The sequence below is a fragment of the Lissotriton helveticus genome, chromosome 8, assembly GCF_964261635.1.
Source record: "Lissotriton helveticus chromosome 8, aLisHel1.1, whole genome shotgun sequence".
NCBI lineage: Eukaryota > Metazoa > Chordata > Amphibia > Caudata > Salamandridae > Lissotriton > Lissotriton helveticus.
In genome coordinates this window covers 748,313,846-748,335,647 of record NC_136069.1, presented here as the reverse complement: position 1 = coordinate 748,335,647, position 21,802 = coordinate 748,313,846, and the positions used below count along the sequence as shown (strand labels likewise).

Here is a 21,802-nt window from a genome sequence, read left to right as displayed (position 1 = left end):
AGGCAGCCATAGTTTGACACCTATAATGTCCAACTGCTGGTGGTCGGCCTAACATTTCTGACAGATCTTTAGCTTTAGTGGTAGGCCTAGGTGCTCTCACAAGGTGCTGTGGCAAGTTTTTTCCTTTCCTGAATGAATACAGAGGTGTCGGGATATCTAATTCTGATTAGAACTTCCAATTTGTTTTATTATTCTTTCAATTTTGTTAGCTTTGGGACTGCATGTTAACAAACAAGTCAATGGATTTGTTTCAACTTTGTTTTTTGGAATCAAGAGAGTTTCACATGGTGTAAACCAGGTTCTTTTAAGAGATGCTTTTATAAGTCTCTTGGGATATCCCCTATGTATTAGTTTCTTCACCTAAATGTTTCCATTTTTGAAATAGTCCTCTTTGTTGGTGCAATTTCTTCTAATTTGGAGAAATTGTCTGAAAGGGAGATTTTTTTGAGTGTTCTAGAATGTCCACTAGAAAAATGCAACAGTGTGTTGTTGTCTGTACGTTTTGTAAGTGGCTGATAAACAATTTGTCAGTACTTGCTCCTATGTACTTATTCAGAAAATGTACTTGTGTTTAAATGTTATAATAAACCTGAGATCTGGTGATCGCTGTTTGGGCTATTCATGGAAATTAAGTAAAGATGCTTGTCAACCCTTCCAAATCATACAAAAATATCCTCTATGTAGCGGTATCATTGTGTTATGTGTTGATGGTGTAAGTCAGACCCAAAGATCCATGTGTTTCTTAAAAAGGACATGGGCATGTACAGGTTAGCTAGTCCCGAAGCAAAACTACATCCAATAGCTACACTTTTAACTTGGAGGAAGAAGACCTCTTTAAAGGCAAATAATTATTTTTTTAAGTACATGGCAGCTAGATCTGATAGGAATTTTGTAGGTACTTTATATCAGTGTGGTCTAGTGTTCAAAACGTCATTCAGGACCGCAATTGCTTCATCTTGGGGAATATTCTATAGAATGCTTCTATGTCGAATGTAACAAATAAGTCAGTAGTGGTATCATAGTGAAATACTTCAACCTTTTTGATAAAAACCATTGAGCCTCTAACATATGCCCTGGGGAAGTGGCCAATATGGCGGACGAGTGAGACGTGACCCTGAGTCTCATCGCCCCCTCCACTGATCTGGCCTGTTTCTACAGCTTACACCTAGGGCAAACCACTCCTGTGTGGTGTGTAACAACAGAGGAGGCTGCGGTGCATGGTCTGAGCAACCTGTGAGGTTTCTATGGGGTTGAGCTGCGATTTAGACCACCGAGAGAAGATAGCTACACAGAGCCCACCAAATGGCTGCAGCCTAGTCGTGGCCCAGGGCAGACACAGCTCCCAGACCTTTCGCTCCTCTGCAGATGCCACACGAAGGCTGCCCACTACACGAAGACTCGGCGAGCTGGTGGAATAGGAAGTGAATGCGACACACCATTGGGTCGCCGTGATACCTGCTGGGCCCCTTCACTTTCGGAGCTGCCTTTGATCGACTTGGAGCTGGAGGGATTCCAGCTTGCAACCGGAGCACCGCTTGGCCCTGGTGTTGAAACAGTAGAGTTCTCGCAACTGAACACGGTGGGTATCAGTGCCTAGACACGCCTTGACTCTCCCGGAAACCACACCCAGGAGCACCGAGCTGAGAGGCCCACCCTCCCTGGGCGAATACACTGAGGCGGGAGGGATGACTCACATTGCAGGGGCTAGTCCGGGCCTGCATCAGTGCCTTCAACCAGCCCGGTGAGGAGTCTGAGTGCTTCCTGGCTGAGTCTTGCTGCTGGATGTGGGAGGATCCCACTGTGAGCCCCTATCTTCATTCTCAGGTGAGCGGCGGTGCATCAGAGCGGCTGGGGCCCTCTCGGGTACACGTGGACTGGGATCTGGGGTAAGAGCAGGCCCGAAGTTCTTGGAGACACAGCAACAGGGAGCCACAAGCGGGGTGCACCCATTACTACTACTGCTACATACCTGCATGCATGACGCCTTTACTTGGGTGCTGGAACTAGGGGGGAGCCTCTTGAGCTGAGGTGCGGCCCAGGGTTTGATGTCAGGCCCTTCGGGGCGCACTACCGGTCTGGTGCCCCAGGTTTGGACTGGAGGCCCAGGCTTTTCCGAAAGAGACCACTGAGAGGTCCTTAATCCTGCTTGTTTCTTAAGGGGGCCTGGAAACACCCAAACCCCCCTGAGCTTTTCGCACGAGCAGAGACTGCCACATTACAGGAGCCGGGTGGGCCAAGTTGGGATCTGCTTGGTTGGTTGCAGCCCTCTTTCATAGGTGGGCATACCGGCCTTGCTTGCAGGCCAGGACAGAAGGAGCACTACTCATTACAGCAACCTGAGCTTGGTGTCTGTAGTTAGCTCTCTCGCCCAACTGGAGAGAAATACCTTGGTTTTGCTGTGTGACCCGGGGGTACTGCAGCAAGCATTCTTGGCAGTGAAGATTGGTCATCAACTGCTCATACATTGAAACTGATCCCTCGCGTGGGGCCTGGCCTGCAGCCAAGGAAGATGGCTCCACACTAGGGAAGCTGCGTTAGCAGTTCGCAGCTAAACACCCACAATCCGGCATTATCTGTTCCAGAGAGACACCTACCGCCTTGAGAAACAGTGGGGAACTGGCGGACAGCAACAGAGGTAGGCGTGATCCCTGGACAAGTGCTCTACCGCCGGTAATCAGCAGCCCGGGCCACCCGGGCCGCCCGTCCCGAGGAGAGAAAATGGCGCCTGCCTTTGCCGAGATCAGCTGCTAAAAGATCGTGGCCGGCAGTGGCGGACTGCAGCGACGCGGGACCCACACGTTGGAGGTGCGATAACGCCGGAGCAGCTGCGGCTTACTCCGAGAACAGCCCCGCGATCTTGGGGCTCACGACGCCCTGTAGACTGCGGCCGGCGGTGCGGCCTGGGGCACTCCTGGCGATCCAAGCCGGCGGAGGGCAGGGATGATTCCGGCGCGGCAGAGTTAGGAGCGCCGCAGCTTGCCCTGTGAACGGCCCTGGGATCCTGGTGTTCGCGGCGTCCGCCTGGCACCGCAGAGCGCAGAACACACGTTGCACCGGACAGGAGCAGTGAGTACGGGCGAAGTGAAGCGCTGCGCAACTAAGGCACAAGCCTGAAGGCCCGCTGCGGTGGGGACTGGTGAGACCGCTGGGGTTGTGAGGCCGCCAGAGCCCAGATGAACTTCGGCGCTCCCCATTTTGCACAAGTGGAGTGTGTCTGGCGCTCTTAAAGTACGGGGCACCGAAGGTAATTAATCCGTAGTGAACGAGAGTAGAGGCTGGCCCCGGGGAAGGGCGTGAGACCTTGAGAACTGTGCGAAGGAGCGGGGTTGTGGCGCCATAGCGAGGAGACCTTCACAAAACATATACCCTACAACTGGAGATCCCCCCCACAGGGCGACCGGGCCCGAATTGTATGCCAGACCTAACAGAAGGACGGTGGGGGCTCCCTAGGCCGGCCTCAAGAGCATCGCAGGTTGTCCAGTTGTTGCTTAACCACGGGGCCCGACACGAAGCGGCCGGATCGAGCCTCCTGGGAGCCCTGAAGAAAGAGTGATCGGAGGGGCTGTGTGCTAAGCTAACCAGTCTGAACTGTATTGAGCTTCAGGTAGCCTTGTCACGCCGTATCGGCCGCCTTCCCGCAGAAGACTCTGGTAGGCATCTTCGCCAAGTGCCCCAAGCACAAACTAGTGCGCCGGGGCGTCATCCATAGTCATGGGCCGTAACAGACCGCCAGCACAAGGCTAAACAAACCACATAGATAAGGATACGGTAACCATGGGAAGGGAGGACGACCACCAAGGAGGGAGCCAGCAGTGCAAAGCAGCAGACGACGGGCCCGACCCATCACTCAGGGACATCATGATGGCCATAAAGGAGATGCGCGGCACCATGGAACCAAAGCTGGACTCGGTAACTGAGGAGGTCAATCTACTCCGCGCAGACTTTAGGAAAATGTCAGACAAGGTGGCGGAGGCAGAAAGCGGTATTGGTAACCTCCATTCCAAAACGAAGAGACCCAAGGAGTAAGTAGCCGCCCTCACAAAAAATCAAAATGACATCTTCGCCCGCCTGGATGATCAGGAAGGCCGGGCGGGGAGTAATAACATCCGCATTGTGGCGGTCCCGGAGGGCATGGAAGGGCTGTCCACAGACTGGTTTGTGGAGGACCTGATACTCAAACACCTCAAGCCGAAGCGCCTATCAAATTTCTTCTCGTGGAGAGGGCTCATCGCGCGTTGGGGGGAGACCCAAGTCTGGAGCCCCTCCAAGCACCAACATTCCCCCGGATCCTGAACTTCAGGGATCAGGACGCCATCCTGCAGGCATCGTGGGTATCCGAGGGCCTACGACTGGAGAACGCCACGATTTAATTCTTTCCAGACTTTACGCTAAATGTACAGCACCAGCGCAGGTCTTTTGAAGGAGTCAAGAGAGCTCTCAGAGAACAAGGAGTGAAGTACATGACGATGCTGCACCCAGCGCGTCTCAAATTCTGGATTGAGAAAAAGCGTACTTCTTTGACTCACCGGCGGGGGCAAACAACTGGATGGAGGGGTGGCGGACTTTAGGCTGACAGGGAGGTTTGCGAAGACCGGCCCACAGCCAAACTGGCCATGATGCATCGAATAAGGGAAGATCGCCACGAGAGAACCGGGAGTGTGAGAAGACACCATTTAAGTGACTATGGAGGTAGTGTTTGTCTGTGGCGACTTCTGTCCCTGAGGATGGGCGAGCTGGCATGCTTCCTGGGCCCTGGAGTCTCAATGGGAGCTAGGCAGGATGCTCCAGGACTGTGGCCTACTCTGATGTTGTAAGTTTCGTGTTTTATTGCTAGTAGTTGTGACTAAACGGTGGCCTTAGCATTAGCCAACAGCACTGAGGAGGGGGGGCCCGGGGTGGTGGGGTAGGGTTCCTCTAAACGATCCATCCACTCGGTGAGCACTCCGGTTGAAATGTATGACTCTTTCTGCGGACTGCAGGCTTATGTTCCCTCGTCCAGTTGATTTGGGGCTGATGGGTCGACAGGCACTCTGAGACTTTGGAAGGTGGGTGTTTAGGGACCCACTTAGCAGGGAGGGGGGTGAGGGCTGGGGGGGGTTGGTTCTACAGGAAGTTTATGTTTAGCTCATTGTGATTCTAATTCATATGGATGGTTGTCTGGTTTTAAAGACATGCAGTGGGACATGAAGAATCCGAGGAAGTGTAGGCCTCCTTTCACCAATGGGTGAACAGGCACAGATAAGGATATGGACGTGGAACGTTAATGGACTGGGCAACAAAAGTAAGCAGACACCAGTGCTGCAGCACTTGAAACGGCACTCCCCTGACATAGTTCTCCTCCAGGAGACACATTTGCGTGGTAACAGATGTAAGGCCCTTGACCGCTTTGGCTACAAGATGGTTGCCCACTCTGGGTTCACGTCTGGCTCTAGGGGAGTGGGGATGTTAGTTCATAAGGTCCTGCTGATGGTAATTACAGGCACAGGACAAAGGACTCTCTGTGTATGACAGCCGTGGCGGCCAGATGGGAGGGGCGAACAATAGTTATGGGCTCGTGTTACATTCAACCCGGCCTGCATGCCACAACGCATACAAAACTGGGATCCTTCCTGGCGGACCTTCCCCGGGGAACTCTTGTACTGGGGGGGACACCAATGCGGTCATGGATGCGGTCTTAGATCGTTCAAGTGAGAGGCAGGGTTACAGGGGGAAATCTGGCTTGCAGGTCTTTGTTACGGCAATGGGACTTAGTGACCTATCGCGCACGCATCATCCCTCCCACAGGCACTACACCTTCTACTCAGCCAGACATGGTTCCTTCTCAAGGTTAGATCACCTTTTCAAACGGGTGGACCAGCTGGGTGACTTCGCCGAACCCTCTATTATGGCCCGGGGAATCTCCGATCATTCCCCGGTCAGCGTCATCCTTAAGGGAGCAGTGACCACCAGGGCGGCCTTCCCTAGGATAGACCCATGGAGCCTCAAAGACGACTCCATAAGCGATAAGTTACGGGAGAGCTCCCAACAATTTTTTGCTAAGAACCGGGGCTCAGTCGACTCCCAACTAATTTTGTAGGAAGCCTACAAGACGGTTCTGAGAGGTCAGGCCCAAGCACTGATTGGCGCCCAGAAAAAGGAAGAGTCAATGCAGATCAAGCAGTTGGAAAAGAAATTGAGTCCCTGGAGCGGAACGCCAGTGGGCGTTGGCGGAGGGCGAAGCGCAGGCCTACTCCCTTGCCACGCAACATCGGATATATGATGCGGGGGACAAAAGCATGAAGCTATTGGCGTGGCTCGAACGCTGGGACAGGGAGCGATCCTGGGTGGCTGAGATATGGGATGAGACGGGGTCCCTGGCATCCACCGGTATGAATATAGCAGAGGCCTTTGCATCATATTACAAGAAGATCTACACCCCGGAATGCACCAGGACGGAGCAGGACTGTGCGAGTTCCCACGGGACTTTACGCTGCCCACGCTGTCCCAGGAGCAAAAAGACAGCATGGAGGCTTAATTCACGGGATTGGAACTTGGGGAAGCCCTCAATTCTCTCCAGTCCGGTAAGGCACAGGGGCCCAATGGGCTCCCAGTGGAAATATACCAGAGGCAGGCAAACGTTGTTATTGACCCTCTGAGACAGATGTTTCTCGAAGAGCAAAAGGTGGGGAAGCTCCCGCCTGTTCAGCGGGAGGCCACAATTGTGGTAGTTCACAAGGCTGGAAAACCGGCTGACCAATGCTCATCCTATCGGCCCATCTCGCTTCTCACCATGGAGGCCAAGGTCTTGGCCAAGGCCTTAGCGACGAGACTGCTCTCTGTTCTACCGGACCTAATGCACGTCGACCAGTCGGGGTTCATTCCGCACAGGAGCACTCAACACAACCTACGATGGCTTTAAGGTGTCCTTTATATGACGGAAGACGTGGGCAGCACCCAAACAGCATTGATGGCACTGGACGCCTCAATGGCCTTTGACAGCATCAAATGGCCCTACTTGTTTACGGTTCTTCAGCGATTGGGCTTTGGTCCTGTATTTTGTAGCTGGACGCCTGTTGTATGAACAGCCGGTAGCGAGGGTGAAAGTTAACAGAGCGATGTCCCGAGTATTTCCCCTGTGCAGGGGTACCAGGCAGGGGTGCCCCTTGTCCCCCTCCTCTTCGCCCTGGCCCTTGAGCCGCTGGCTTACTGAATTCGGAGGGATAGGTCTTTCTGGGACCTGGCACTTAATGATGAGTGGGAGGAGCGTATATCTTTGCACGCGGATGACATTGTACACTACATGGCCAGACCCTACCACTCAATAGCGCAGGCGCTCCATCTCTTTGAATTGTTTGGTAGCTATTCAGGCTACACGATCAACTGAGCCAAATCATTGATTTACCCTTTCTCGGGCCCCCTCCCCCACAGATTCTGACGAAGTGCCCTGTCTCGGTCGCGATTGATGGGTTTAAATACTTTGGGGTCCACATCACCAGAGATAGGGCAGAGTTCTTTGCCAAAAATCTTGAGCCCCACCTGGCACGCCTGTGATCGGATGTGAACCACTGGATGTCCCTGCCTCTCTCCCTTATGGGACGTGCCACGTTATTCAAGATGCTGGCACTGCTACGACTGCTTTATATCCTACAAAACACACCATACCTGGTCCCTGGCGGGGTGTTCGGGCGCATATCCCAGACACTACGGACGCTGCTTTGGGAGGGTGGCAACCCGAGGATAGCGCTGCGGAAGCTCACAAGGGGGGTGTATGATGGGGGCTGGCCCTCCAAGACATTTAACTGTATTACTGGGCGTCTCAATTGCAGGTGGTCAACGACTGGGTGTAAGCGGCGGGTTCGGAACTGGCTAATAGCATAGACAGGTATGTCATGCCGGGAGGTAACTGCAAACCACTTCTATACACACCAAGAAAGCACAGGGATCTACCTTCGCACACAGGAGTTGTGATTCAGTGCTGGAGGAAGGCCAACAAATTCATAGGGTGGGCAGGCTCCCTAACGGGTAGAACCCCACTCTGGCTTGGAGATCAGCTAACAGAGGTGACGAGATTGACCGGCTTCAAGGGATGGAAACTAATTGGGATTGAGTACTTGGGCGATGTATGGAAAGGGGATGCCCTTAGATCCTTTGATTATCTTAAAAAAGAGTACCAACTACATGACTCCCAACACTACCACTACTTGCGCCTTACACATGCCCCTAGCTTGCACATACGCACTGACACCTCGATCCCGGAATACTCCCCTATGGAAGACAGGCTCCTCCTGGAACCCATTCTGGAGAAACCCACGTCCACTATCTACCACAAGCTCATAAATACCATGCCTGACCCACTGGTGTCTCTGCGGGAGAGATGGGAGGGGGACGTTGGAGTCCTGGAAGATGAGGATTGGCAGGATGCCCTGCAAATCCCCCGCGAAATAGCAATTCGAGGTAGGTTCCACCTTGTACAATTAAAAATCCTCCACCGGGTGTATTATCCTTGAACTCACCTGTTCACCAGGGGAAAGAGCCTATACCCCCTATGTGCGAGGGGATGTCAGGGGGAAGGCACATTTTACCATATTCTATGCGAATGTCCAGAGATAGTGCCCTTCTGGACCAAAGTAGCAAACACAATGGCAGCAGTAGTGGGGTCGCCGGTCCCGGTGGAGCCCAGGTGGCTACTACTCATGATCAAAGGAGCCACGGACTGATCCAGATATAATGAGATATGGCTGGCAATGGCAGCCGGGGTGGCGAAGCGCAACATAGACAGTGGCTGGGGGGCGCAGGCACCCCCACAATGGGACCAATGGCTGCGGGACCTAGACTGGTGTCAGAGAGCAGAGTAAACCATACACAAGTCCAGGGGCTGTGCCAAGAAATGAAAGAAAGTATGGGGATCTTGGCGGAAATATCGAGCCACAAGGGGTGGGGTTGGGCATGAGGTATAAGTGTAATCAGTTCAATGTTTGCCCTTTTTTGACTCCGATTGTATGATGAAATGTTGTTCTCCTTCATGCCATATGAACACTGCTGTATATTGAATGAGATCATGAGCAAAGTTAATAAAAAGATTTTTTTTTAAAAAGAAAGAAAGAAACGTATCCCTCGCCAAGAGGGATCCCTTGGGAATGACAACAGTGAAAGGCTTCTCTCCCTCTCCCTAAACAGCATTATATCCCCAACAGACGCTATGGCTACTGGTAGGGGGGGAAAAGACCACACTCTAAAGGATATGGTTGTCAAGCTCGGGGGCAGCAGGGTGGTGATCACCTGCCATCAAAGGGTCTGGATCCCTCCCTGGACGGCGGAGAGATGGATGCCCCAGTGACCCGAGCATTTTTGGAGGCTCTTTATGCATCCCTAACAGAAGACCTTCAGACCCTTAAAAAAGATCTCTCAAAGGAGCTGAAAGAAATCCGTCAGAATGATGACAGCTTGTGGGACAGAGTGTCTTCCATGAAGACCATGAAACCAGTCGGGAAAAGGAGCTTGAACAGATGAAGCAAGAACGTCTACGCCTCCATGACTAAAACCATGATCTGTAAGGTCTCACTGAAGATCTTGAAATTCGATCCCGGCGGAATAACATTTGCATTAAAGGTGTACGATCTAGTGGGGAGGGATCCGTAATCACCCTGTTCTTTGTTGAACTCTTTTGCTTGATCCTGCAGGCCCACCGGAGACAGACATTAAATTGGACGGAGTACATACAGGGGGCCCCAAGAGACTGGATTCGGCACCCCCAGCAGACTTTCCAGCCTGTGTCCACAATTACATACTAAAAGAGCGCATACTACAGGCAGCAAGAGACCAACACCCAATACAATTCAAGGGTCATCGACCCACCCTCTATCAAGATCTAACCACCTTCATGCTTCAGAACTGCAGAACTTTTTGCCCAGTTACAACTCATCTTCGAAACCAGGGCATATTCTATACTTGAGGCCACCCTTTCCAGCTGATTTTCCACTAGCAGTGAAACCTTCATCAGCCCTGCTCCTTTGAAGAGGCATGTGGGCTGTTTGGCATAGAAGACGTCCCAATAGATGGTTCCTCAACATGGCGGGTGAGGGGAGCTGGTGGACACCAGTGACTGCAGAGTGTGGGGACCTCGGGTCTGGCGACAATAGCAAAAAAACGGCAGGCTGTCCTGCAGTCACTAACCAGAGATTCAACTGTTCCAGAAGAGACCTGACCCTGTCTGAGAAGAACTTCCCCTGTTCTTGAGGCTTGGCAGGTTGGGTTGGTGGACCATACCCCTGGGCCACTACATACCCCCTCATCACACCTTACACCACCTGGGACTTATTATTATTTATTTTATTTCATTTTACGGAGTTTTATATAGCACAAACTTCACCCGAAGGTATCGGGTATCAGAGCGCTTTACATAGCACCAGTTGTGTTACATGAGGAAACATTCATTTTTTGTTAGGCATATGCATGATTAAGTGATTTGTCCAGAATCACAGGATGTTCAGCGTCATTGTCGAGACTCAAACTCAGTTCCCCAGATTCGAGGACGACCGCCCTAGCCTTTAGGCAAACTCATCTCCAAAAAGGGACTTACCCTTTGATTTCCACACTCATGGACACCATTTTTCTAGTTATCAATCTTGGTTCTGTTATCTCTTCATTTATTTGTATCTGGGAGAACCTACAGATGATGATCCCCTTCACCTACCCTTTTGGCTTCGGCAAGTATGGCTGCTCCGTCTCGTCACCACGCGTGTGTTTGCATAGGGCAAGATCGGTAATATTTATACCTTTAAGGTGCCGAGATTGACGTAAGGATGGACATAGATACGTCAATAAGGATGTCATACGACTTGCTCGTTAGCACATTCTTTTACTGAAGTTCTCTGTGAAATCAAAACAATGGCCGCAGGGTTTTGCCCAGGTTGTCATAGGTTTGATTTGTTATGAGAACTCCGTATGCCTTATCAGGGGCTGGAGGAATATCGCTTGTCTAATTAGATCGCAAGCGTTATGACCTAATCAGATAACACGTTCCTGTGCCGTAGTGTGACTGCGTCAGATAACGGTATCTGCATCATGGGGGTTTTCTGCCTCATGGGCTGACTGCTAGTTAACTTGTTGGTTTGTTTAACTAGAATAGGGTCAGGAATAGGGGGATCGATTCAGAACCTATAGGAATACATGACACTTTCATAGCCCTTACACCTACACAACATTACTCATATTTATATCCTGGGCCTATGTACCGGGGAGGGCCTCTAGATATTTCTTTATTAACCTACTATGCACCAGGCTTTAGGAATACTCGCGCTTAATGTGAAAGGATGGAACAACTCAGCTAAACACAAGGCTATACTATCTTACCTGGAACACGCAGGAGCTCATGCATGTTTACTTCAGGAAACGCATTTGGCTGGAGACTTGTCACAGTCTGCAGTCCCGAGCCTTTCTGCTCCAATTCTTTTGTTCTGGTCCTTCTAAAATGGTAGGAGTGGCAATCCTAATCTCTAACACTTTCCAGGACAAAATAGGTCCCAAATAGGCAGAAATATGAGGTCGACTCCTTGCTTAATCCGTCTCCTTGGGTAATCATACTTTTACACTGGGAACTCTATATACTCCTAATGAGGGTCAGGGACAGTTTTTATGTCACATGATCGCTGAGATCATGGCTACAAATTCAACAATGACACTGATCGACCCACCCAACACCATAGGCAGTCAGGTGAGGTATCACGGGCGGGAGAACTCTGGCTGCAGAAGATGGGGCTGAGGGACATCTGATGTCAACTGCACCCAAACACACAGGTTTACACCTTCTATTCTCATGCACATAAAACTTACACCCACATTGATCACTTCCTGGGGACCCCAGACATACAAACTACTATTACTACTGCTGAGATAGAACCCCGCTCCCTATCTGACCCATGCAGCAGTGTTTTCTAACATTAACCTTCCCACCACATATACCATCTCTTTCTAAGACATGGCAGTTATGGGAAACACTTTTACATCACCCAGAATTTATCAAACAGATTGATAAGGCAATAATTGATTTCCTTGCGATAAACAATATCCCCGACACTTCCATTGTAATGCTCTGGGAAACTCTAAAAGATGTAATCAGGGGTAAGCTTACTGCAATATCAGCACAGGATAATAAGATATGCAAAGACAAAGGGGAGCATTTGATCCGTCTAGTCCAGGAACTTGAACACATCCATAAGCATATGGGTGCCCCATGAGTGTAGTGCCAATTAGAAGCTACACAAACACAGCTAGCTTGTATTTACTTAGACAGAGCAGAGTATGTTGCACTTCGCCTCCAACATTCTTATTATCGGGGGATAGGTGTGGACACCTGTTAGCTAATAGATTAAGGGCACAATGAAAGTCCACTGGGGTACACACAATTTTAGGCTCAAACAATACTGGACACACAGCTGATGCCCAGATCGCATTCACATTTCAAGATTTCTATTGCAAACTCTACCGGTGCCAGGACTTACCTCTAAGAACCCCAGCCTCTACCTCTTGTGATGCCCATTCCTAAAAAATAACCCTGGCCTAGGCGGCTGATCTAGATCGCGCCATACGGATTGAGGAGGTTATCTCTAGCATCGCCAGGCAGAAACTTTTCAAATCACCAGGCCCAGATGGATTCCTGTCTATTTTCTATTAAACTTTTTGCACATCCCTCTCCCCACTATCAACCAGACTGTTTAATTCTATCCAGGGTCCAGACTCGATACCCCCCTCCATGCTCGAGGCATCTATTGTAGTCATACCAAAACCAGACAAACTTCAATGTGCCTCCTATCAACCGAGATCTCTTCTTAATGTAGATCACAAACTATTCACCAGGATCCTGGCCGCCCGCCTGGGTCCCATTCTTCCCATCATCATTGCCCCAAATCAAGCCGGCCTTGTGCCACATCGCCAGTGTAGCAATATTACGAAAATAATTCTTCACCATATTGACAACGCCCAGTGCTCAAATCAAGAATGAATGCTCTATGCTATTGATGCAGAGAAGGCATTCATCGGGTCCACAGGCCATATTTGCAAGAGGCGCTTCAGCACTTTGGAATTGGGGTGCGGTTTTGCTCCTGGATCCTCAGCAACTATGGCTGCCTGGCAGCAATGGTAAGAGTCAATGGACAGATTCTGCCCGTTCCACATCTCTTCCCTGCCAGGGGTGTCCCCTTTTGCCTCTACTGTTCGCGCTCTATATGGAGCCCCTAGCACAGCAGGTTTGGGACAACACTGACATTAAGGGCATACTCTTTGGTGGGGAGGAACACCTCATTAGTCTATATGCTGATGATGTCTTCATGGACAGAGCAATGTCAGGCAGCATCTCGGCAACATCCCTTTCTTACCTAAATGCTCCAGACTGAGAAGCCTTTATTCATCACCCATTACTAAAATCTTTAATGGAGGTCTGGGATAGAGTCAGTGAACAAAACCATTTGAGCTTATTCCCCTCCCCACTCACCCTGATTGTGGGTAATGTAGATTTCCGAATAAGCTCAAAACCATTTGAGCTTATTCCCCTCCCCACTCACCCCGATTGTGGGTAATATAGACTTCACCCGTGATTGAATTCTGTGGAATTCCACCTTTGGCAGCAAACAGAGTGTTGCTCCATTGGCCACCTATTTGATGCAGAGGGCCTTCTGTCCTTTGCTCGCTGCCACTTGGAGTTTGGAGTACCTGAAACAGAGTGGCTCCTCTACCTCCAAATCTGACATTGGCTGATGCTCCCCACAGTCTGCCCCTGTGCCCAACGATTGCTCACTTCATTTGAGAAGTAGCTTGTATACAAGTCCTCCAACATTTAATTACTGAACTATACAGGCTCCTATGTCACTCTACCCCACGGGTTACATCTATGGGTCAGAAGAGATAGGGGGTTTAGGTGGGCTGCACCTTAACACCCAGAGAATGGGAGGATATGTATTATCGGGCGCCACACCACCTGCAATACGGCCTGTATAGAAACCCCTACTAAAATAGCCACCTACTGGTATCTCAGCCCTGTATGCTTACATCGGTGCAATGCAAGACAGAAGCCAGACAGTTGGTGCAGATGTGGTTCCCCTGGAACCTTACTGCACTTGCTCTGGGAATTTCCGAAACGCACCACCTATTCGTCCCAGATCAAGAATTATGTGGATACACACTTTAATATCCAACTCCCCAGATTTCCGGCCTATGTGAACTTGGGTCTCCCCAACCCACTCACCTTTCCTTTAAAATTGAGAAGAGGCAGACAGATGGGCCTGACTTTAGGAGCCCCACTACAGAACATTCTGACACACTGGGGCTCTGACTTGATTCCTACTTACCTGGGATGGCTTAATCGCCTGTGGAACATACTGGGAATGGAAAGGCTGACCCTTGCACTTTTCTCACAGAGCATGTCATACACTGAGCTCTGGCATCCTTTCATTAACTTACTTTCTTCTAAATATCGAGAGCTTACCTCTCCCAGGAGGATCTGTCTTTTTCGATTGACAGATACTACGACTGATCCACCCTCAGAGAGTACTAACTAGGAGAAAGAGAGGAGATAGACAGATACTATGACTGATCCACCCTCAGAGAGTACTAACTAGGAGAAAGAGACGCACCATGTGTGAACAAACAACTCACATTTTTCACGATCACTGGGATCTTGTGGGGGGATGGGGGGTGTTGGGGATTTGTTATGTGTTTTCGGATTGCGTAATACAATGGAGCTCTGTGTATTCGTGATGATGCTATGTTACTTTGCTAAGAAACACATAAAAAAGATTAAAACCATAACATATGCAATGGTGGTGCATATAAACGATTTTAAGAAGCCATTAATGTATTGTGCCAAAGGTTCTAAGAAAGTCGCACATACAGATATGATTGGTCTGCCCGGGGGATTATTTGTGTTTTATGGACCTTAGGCAAAAAATAGATTACGCAGATCATTTTTGTTCAGGAATTCATTTTCTTTTGAGCATATCCACCCTTCGTTTAATGTCTTGTGTAATCTTTTTGATTTTATTGCCTAACTCCTTCGGGGGGTCCTCAGTGATGGTCCGATAATGTGTTGGATTATTCAACTGTCTCCTAATCTCCTGATCATATTACGAACTCTACCTCTTAGAAGTGTGGAACCAAGAACCACTGGTCTGTGACTTGATTGATGTTTTTGGATGTGCCCCGCTCATGGACAGATCAGGAGATACAAATAACTATCCTGAATGAGACAGGAAAAAAAATATCTTTTGACCCAAAACAAAATTTGAATTGCATGTGCATTTTAGAATGCCAACACAGATTACGGTGTACCTGGAGTTTTTCTTGCGATCACAGTGGTTCAGTTCATTGGCCCTGATGAAGCCTTTGTAAGGTGAAACGTGTTGGCTACGCTTGTTTGGAAATATGTATTAAAGAAAAATTCTGCATCAACACTCAAGACTTATGATCATCTGTCTACACAAAATATAAATTTCCTGTTTCCTACTCTGTCTGCTGGTTTAATTATGAGAGAATTGTTAATAGCAAGCTGATGTAGTGCTTCTAACTCTAGTTTAGACCAATGTTGTCTGTAGGACAACTTCTTTGTGTCAAGGTCATCGGTTTCCCCAAGGATCATGTTCTCAAACGCTACTAGTTGGGCTGTCATCATAGTAGTTACTGGGCAAAAACAAGATTTATTTTTATGCCACTAGTGTTCCCCTCTGCTGGGCATTCCATGTTGGAGAAGAAGGTCTTTTACCGCTGTTTCCGAAGGAACTGGAGAACTTCTATTTTGGTAGAGATGGAATCTTGTATTTTGTGGGGGACAAATGATAGACCTTTATTAAGTATGGATACCTCTAGTCTGACAGAGAATGTTGGGATAGATTATAAATGGCACCATATCTTTGTTGGTGTCGGTTAGCGTCAGTAGACTAGTCTTCTTGTGCAAAACTCGCCAGTTACATATGTAATTTTTTTAAATCTCTAAGCTCACTGTGATATAAATGGTTGAACAACAAGAGCAACTACAGTTTGGAACGAGTATGTCCTTTTCATTTAAGGTTTATTTCCTTGATTTCCCTGGTCCTGAATAGGCCTGGAGTTTTTCTAGGCTGAACCGCATCAACATATTTATGAAGGAGTCCGACAACAATTAAAAAGTGCATAGTTATGAGGAATAGAAGGCCTTGGGTCCTGTTTCCCGTAAGAACATGGACTACCTACAAGTCGATTGATTACTCAAGGGTCTGGAACAATCACTATACCTTTGCTGAAAACAGAGTAAGCCACAAGGAAATAATATAACATAACTTAATTTGTTTGTTTTGTATAATTGTTTTATAATTTTTTTTAAATGGTGATGGCTATAACAATACAGGTTTTGTATGTAATAATTGTGCCAATAATTTATAAATGATAAAAACTAATATCCAGTGATTTACAGCGACTTTTTCGATAAGTAAAAGTGAATTAATCCCCTCCTTTTTTCCAGTTGTATATATTTTGTACATAATTTAATATTTGGCAATTAACAGCTACTGACTGATGAACATTGTGTTCCACAACACTATGAGACACTACATTGACTCCACTACATGGTGGGTCACTACACTGCCAACATGAGATTTTGATGTAATGTACCACAACCTTGACCACTTTTTTAACTGTAAAATTATCTCAGCCATTTTTAGTTCTGGTTATTATTTTTTACTTTATTCTAAATGTAACTTATTTGCTATTATTTAATCTTTTTAAATTATAGATTATAGCTAGAACCCTAAAATTTGAATTTTTAAATTATTTTATTTCATTATTGTTTGTCACTTTAATATCAATTGATATTCTATATTTATTTATGTTCACATTTCTATGCGGCTGCAACACATTAAGCTGCATTAAGTAAGTTTTACAAATAACCAGAGATCATAACAGTAATACCAATTGCTCATATGAGGAGGAACTAGTAACTAAATAAACAAGGGCAGAGGAGGAGACAGCACAGCATGAAGGAATATTGACTATGTTTAATTAAGATAAATCAGAAAAGTTGAGTTGTTCCTATTTTCCTGAATGCTAGAAGATCTGGTTGTGTCCTAAGTGAAGATGAGAGGGAGTTCCAATAGCTGGTTGAGGCCCAGTAAAAGACTGTCATAGTGCCAGAGATGTATTCAGGTTAGGGATTTGCAGAAGGAGATAGTCATTACTGTTTGTCCGGGGGTAAGCAAGTCCGGGGACAGGCGAGCGAGAGTGCACATGTGCCGTGGTTACTGAGCATGCTCTGAACAGCACCTTGCATTTTGGGCATGCCTCAAAGCCGTTTCTGTGTAATAGTAATCAACTGTTTACATTACTTTGTGAAACTGCAGCGTCACAAACCAAGATTTGTTATACAGTATGACTGCAAGCTTCTTTCCAGAACTCTTACGTTTCCCAGTTGTCTGAGAATAATCTTGACACAAGCAGAAAGTAAAGAACGGTGTGGTGCGAGTAAAAACAGTAGCGCTTGTGAAAAGTGGTTTGACCGTCGGACTCTACAGGAGATAGGACACAACTTGTGATGCCGTTCACAGCAGTAATGGAGCGACAAACACCCTGGATCCAGAGGCGTCTACAGCTGCTTCTCGTGATTACTGCCTCAAAGAAATATGTTACGAACTCTACCTCTTAGAAGTGTGGAACCAAAAACCACTGGACTGTGACTTGATTGATGTTTTTGGATGTGCCCGCTCATGGACAGATCAGGAGATAAACACAACTATCCTGAATGAGACAGGAAAAAAAATATCTTTCGACCCAAAACAAAATTTTAGTTGCATGTGCATTTTAGAACGCCAACACAGATTATGGTGTACCTGGAGTTTTTCTTGCGTTCACAGTGGTTCAGTTCATTGGCCCTGATGAAGCCTTTGTAAGGTGAAACGCGTTGGATACGCTTGTTTGAAAATATGTATTAAAGAACATTTTTCGGTATCAACACTCAAGACTTACGATCAGCTGTCTACACAAAATATATATTCCTGTTACCTCTCGTTTTGCGTACTCACAAAGAAGTAAAAAGGTAGTCCTGAAACAATGAGTTAAAGTGGCAGCTGTGTATGTTTAGAAGTAATTGGTAGCTACTATCGGGGAGGGCTAAAGTCGGGAAGAGGCATGATGGATGGATGCCATGGTCCAAAGGCAAGAAGGAATAACGGAGCGACATGGGAGCCAGCAAATGGCATGCCTATTGGCGGGCTGAAGCCAAAAACAGTAGATACAGCATGCTTATTCAAGACAGCGCAAACGCACCGTCTAGTGCCAATATCTAAAAAGTAATTTCTCCCCGAAATGCTAAACCATGGACTTGATAAGCGATTATGAAGAAGGATCTGGTTGATAACCCAATGCTAAGATAGAGTTGATAACAAGGGAAAGAATACCTGCTCGGCACAGAGGACAGGAAGTGTCAGGTCATGGCGCTCAATACCACTGGCACATGCACTGGCTCTTCTGGACACATGCACAGACACTACCAGCTCCTACGTAGACCCCGATGGAGGCAAAAGGTGCTTGAGTTGTGCCAGCAGAGCTGCCAGCTCCACAAGAGAAGATGAGTGACTTTGTAGGGCCACGAAGGAACTACTGGTTAACTTGTTGTTGGCTCAAGTGAGTGACAAGCCCACCTGTCTGGGAAATGCACTGAATGCTGTAGGGGTTACTGGGCACCTCTTGCATAGTGAATGAGGGAGAGTAACCCTATCTGGCTGACGCTTGGCACCTCAAAACCCCAAAATGGTACAGGGGGTGAATCTGCTCTATTCACCAGAGATCTCTTGGATTGAAGCTGAGCACTTTTTGAGAAATTATCTTGTGTTTACAGCTATTGAGACTAACCAAGCAGCCTCCTGGGCAACAACAACTTCTAGTAGTTAAACATAGGGTCTGCCTCTTTGTGCTATAGGGGTATAGCTAAGCAGGTCTCACGGTGGTGCATCTTAATTTACAGACCACCCCCAGGAGAACATACAGACTGTCCATATCATTGCAGGTGTACAAGCATGCAGCGCTCAGGCTGGAGAATGTTTTGTGTGGGGGAACAAAAAGGTGATAGATGGAATATTTTGTTTAATCTGAACCACTGACAATTATTCGCTCACCATTCCAGTCCACATTTTTTTCCACCCAATGCCACTTTGGGTAGACCCACCATATGTAACACTGTCCTGTTAAGCAGCGCACCGATAGGACCCTGGACTGGGAATCAGATGTAACACTGAGAGAGAGACAGACAGACAGACATTAATAGCAGTCTGTAGGACTATTTTGTAAGTTCATCATCGAAACTAGAGGATTCAAGGTGTGTGCACACCCATCGCGTGTGCACGTGAGTCTGCGTGACACACGGAGGTACGAACGAGGCGCATTCCAAAACACTCAATAATTACCAGTATGGAACCACATATGTAAAACCCAAACTCAACCAATACATTTGTTGATTAAATACCTCACAATTAGTACAAGCAAATACAATTATACAGCAGTTGTAATAGTTTACCGCTATATATCAGTTTTTGCTGATTTTAATACCTACCACAATTTTAGAATAATGGTTTGTCGCAGACGCACCTTCATCCTGTTAAAGTGATTCAGGTGAGATACCGCAGCTACACGTTTGGCTTCTAGCTGCCTCGATATTCTTCAAAGCTGCTGGTCCCCACTCCATGCTATATGACTTTCTTCTGTCCCTTATAATAAAGCTGCTAGCTAGGTGCCACGTCAGAACAGGCTTCTAGCTGCCTTGCCATTCTTCCAAGCTGCTGGGCCCCATTCCAAGCCATCCATCCTGCTTGTAGGCAAATCTCTATCCTCAAAGCGGCTAGGAAGCACTCGATCACAAGGTTTCCAACCGCCTCGCCATCTTCTCATTTGTTTTGCCCAGAAAGGGGGGATGGATGCTCTCAACAGCAGAGGGGCAGGGCTTGAGGGACAGGTACTCTAAGCTGAGTGAGAGGTGTAAGGGGTCCATCAGCATGCCTGATAGCACAACAGCATTAACACCTGCCCCTCCGAATAGAATGACTGATGCACAATCACTGCTGTAAGTGCTACAATGATGGGTGTGAAGGGCATGGCAAAATGCAGCCTTTCCATTGATGACGTCACATCTCGTCGGGTTCCCCGTTCTCATTCAACTAATCATTCACTCAATTTTACAGTCAGGGTTCAGCAACTTAAGCGCTAGCTGCTGGGTGTAGAGGACCCGCCTCCCACGTTTAATTGCCTGACGAGCTGAGCCAGCCTTTCTACAGTCGATAAATGAATTACCAATACACTCCATAAAAAACTAAATTACACAGCTCCAAAACAGCCAACACTATTTCAAACAAACATTGGCAACTTGGTGCAATGTATTTTATTGTATTTACATAATTTATTGCTAGCACGTCACAAAAAGAAAAAGAGAGAAAATGCTTCCTCCTAAGCGTGACAATCAAAGGCTTGCAATAAAAATGTTACATTAGAAAATGCATGCATATAATTTGAAAAGAACAGCAGGGGGTTGCCAACCAGGCAGGCGTACTCAGAGGTTAGAACAGGTATGGAAACAATTTACAACATGGGTAAATAAGCCGGCCCCTTAAACCACTGCCGCTCTTCACTGTAACATTTTTCTTCTGATCACATGGCACATCCACCCAAAAAGAAGTGCACTCCAGTGCCACAGCTGGCGGGCCAATACTTTAATCGCCAGTGCTTTTTTTCTTTATGGATTCAAGCTATCCTGGTTGATGAAGGGTGATGCCCTCAAACCGGTTCTAGGATGCTTGTTTCCGGTCCAGGGAGGACCTGGCTTGTCAGTTCGGGCTGGACTGCTCCCACAAGGAACAGGGTCAAGACTGATTTGCGTATGGCTGGGCCCAATCTGGGGTGGTGTGGTGAGCAAAAGAATGATGGGTTTAACCCAGATCCTTGTGACTGGGGGTGAATGTTTGCATTGTCCAGCATTCCGTCCATCAATTGTTTCTTTTGCATAGTAGAATTGGATGACAGTACTAATTATCCATTGTTGACATGGCCATGTATGGAGGAATGATGATGAAAGAGTGGCGGGTGAGCCACCTTCATTGTGGTAGTGGTAGGCCCCCATTTCTAGGCTCAGCAAGCCAGTATGGGGCTGCTTGTACTGGCATGCTGAGGTTCAACATCTCCCGACCATTCACCCACCATGATATGGCCACAACCTTTTCTTGGTGGGAATTATTCTCACTGGTTGTGGGAGAATCCAGGCATGGGTAGTGGCAGGGAAGAGTGCAGGGTGGAGGAGGTGTCTCCACCCAAGTCTAAACAGACCGTACAATGGTCTTGTATTTCTTTCCAAAAGCTGAGCTCAGTGTGCCCCATTACCCTACAAAACCTTAACATGTTCTCTTCCCTTTTTTCAAAAAAATATACATTTATTTTAGTAATGTTTAATGTGCTATTTCTGTCAATAGCTTTTTATTTGGAGTATACATTTTATATGCATTTGTACATCTCTCTGAATCCCGTAACATTCATGTTACCGATTACTTTCTCTTTGTTTGGTTGTACTAGGTCTAAAATTGCTCTATGCCTGGTACCTCTATTTCCAAGCTGTGTCAATGTTGTAATTGCTTCCAAAGCCATCCCAGTGCCATCCTGTATACAAAATGCATTTAAGGTTACACTAAATGTCTGGATACTTAATGTTGCAGATCACAATAGATTTACCCAGCACAATGAGTGAATTGTATTGTGTAGTAACGTATCTTTCAGTATCTGGAAGCCATTAGCAAATGCCAAGGTATCTGGCTTTGCTAATCAGTCCCTT

At 47.6% G+C, this 21,802-nt stretch overlaps 1 protein-coding gene across 1 annotated transcript in view; it reads right to left on the bottom strand.

Moving 5' to 3' along the window:
- MID1 (midline 1) overlaps window positions 1–21,802 on the bottom strand; it is an 805,692-nt gene that overhangs the window by 765,127 nt on the left and 18,763 nt on the right. The window lies entirely within an intron of this gene.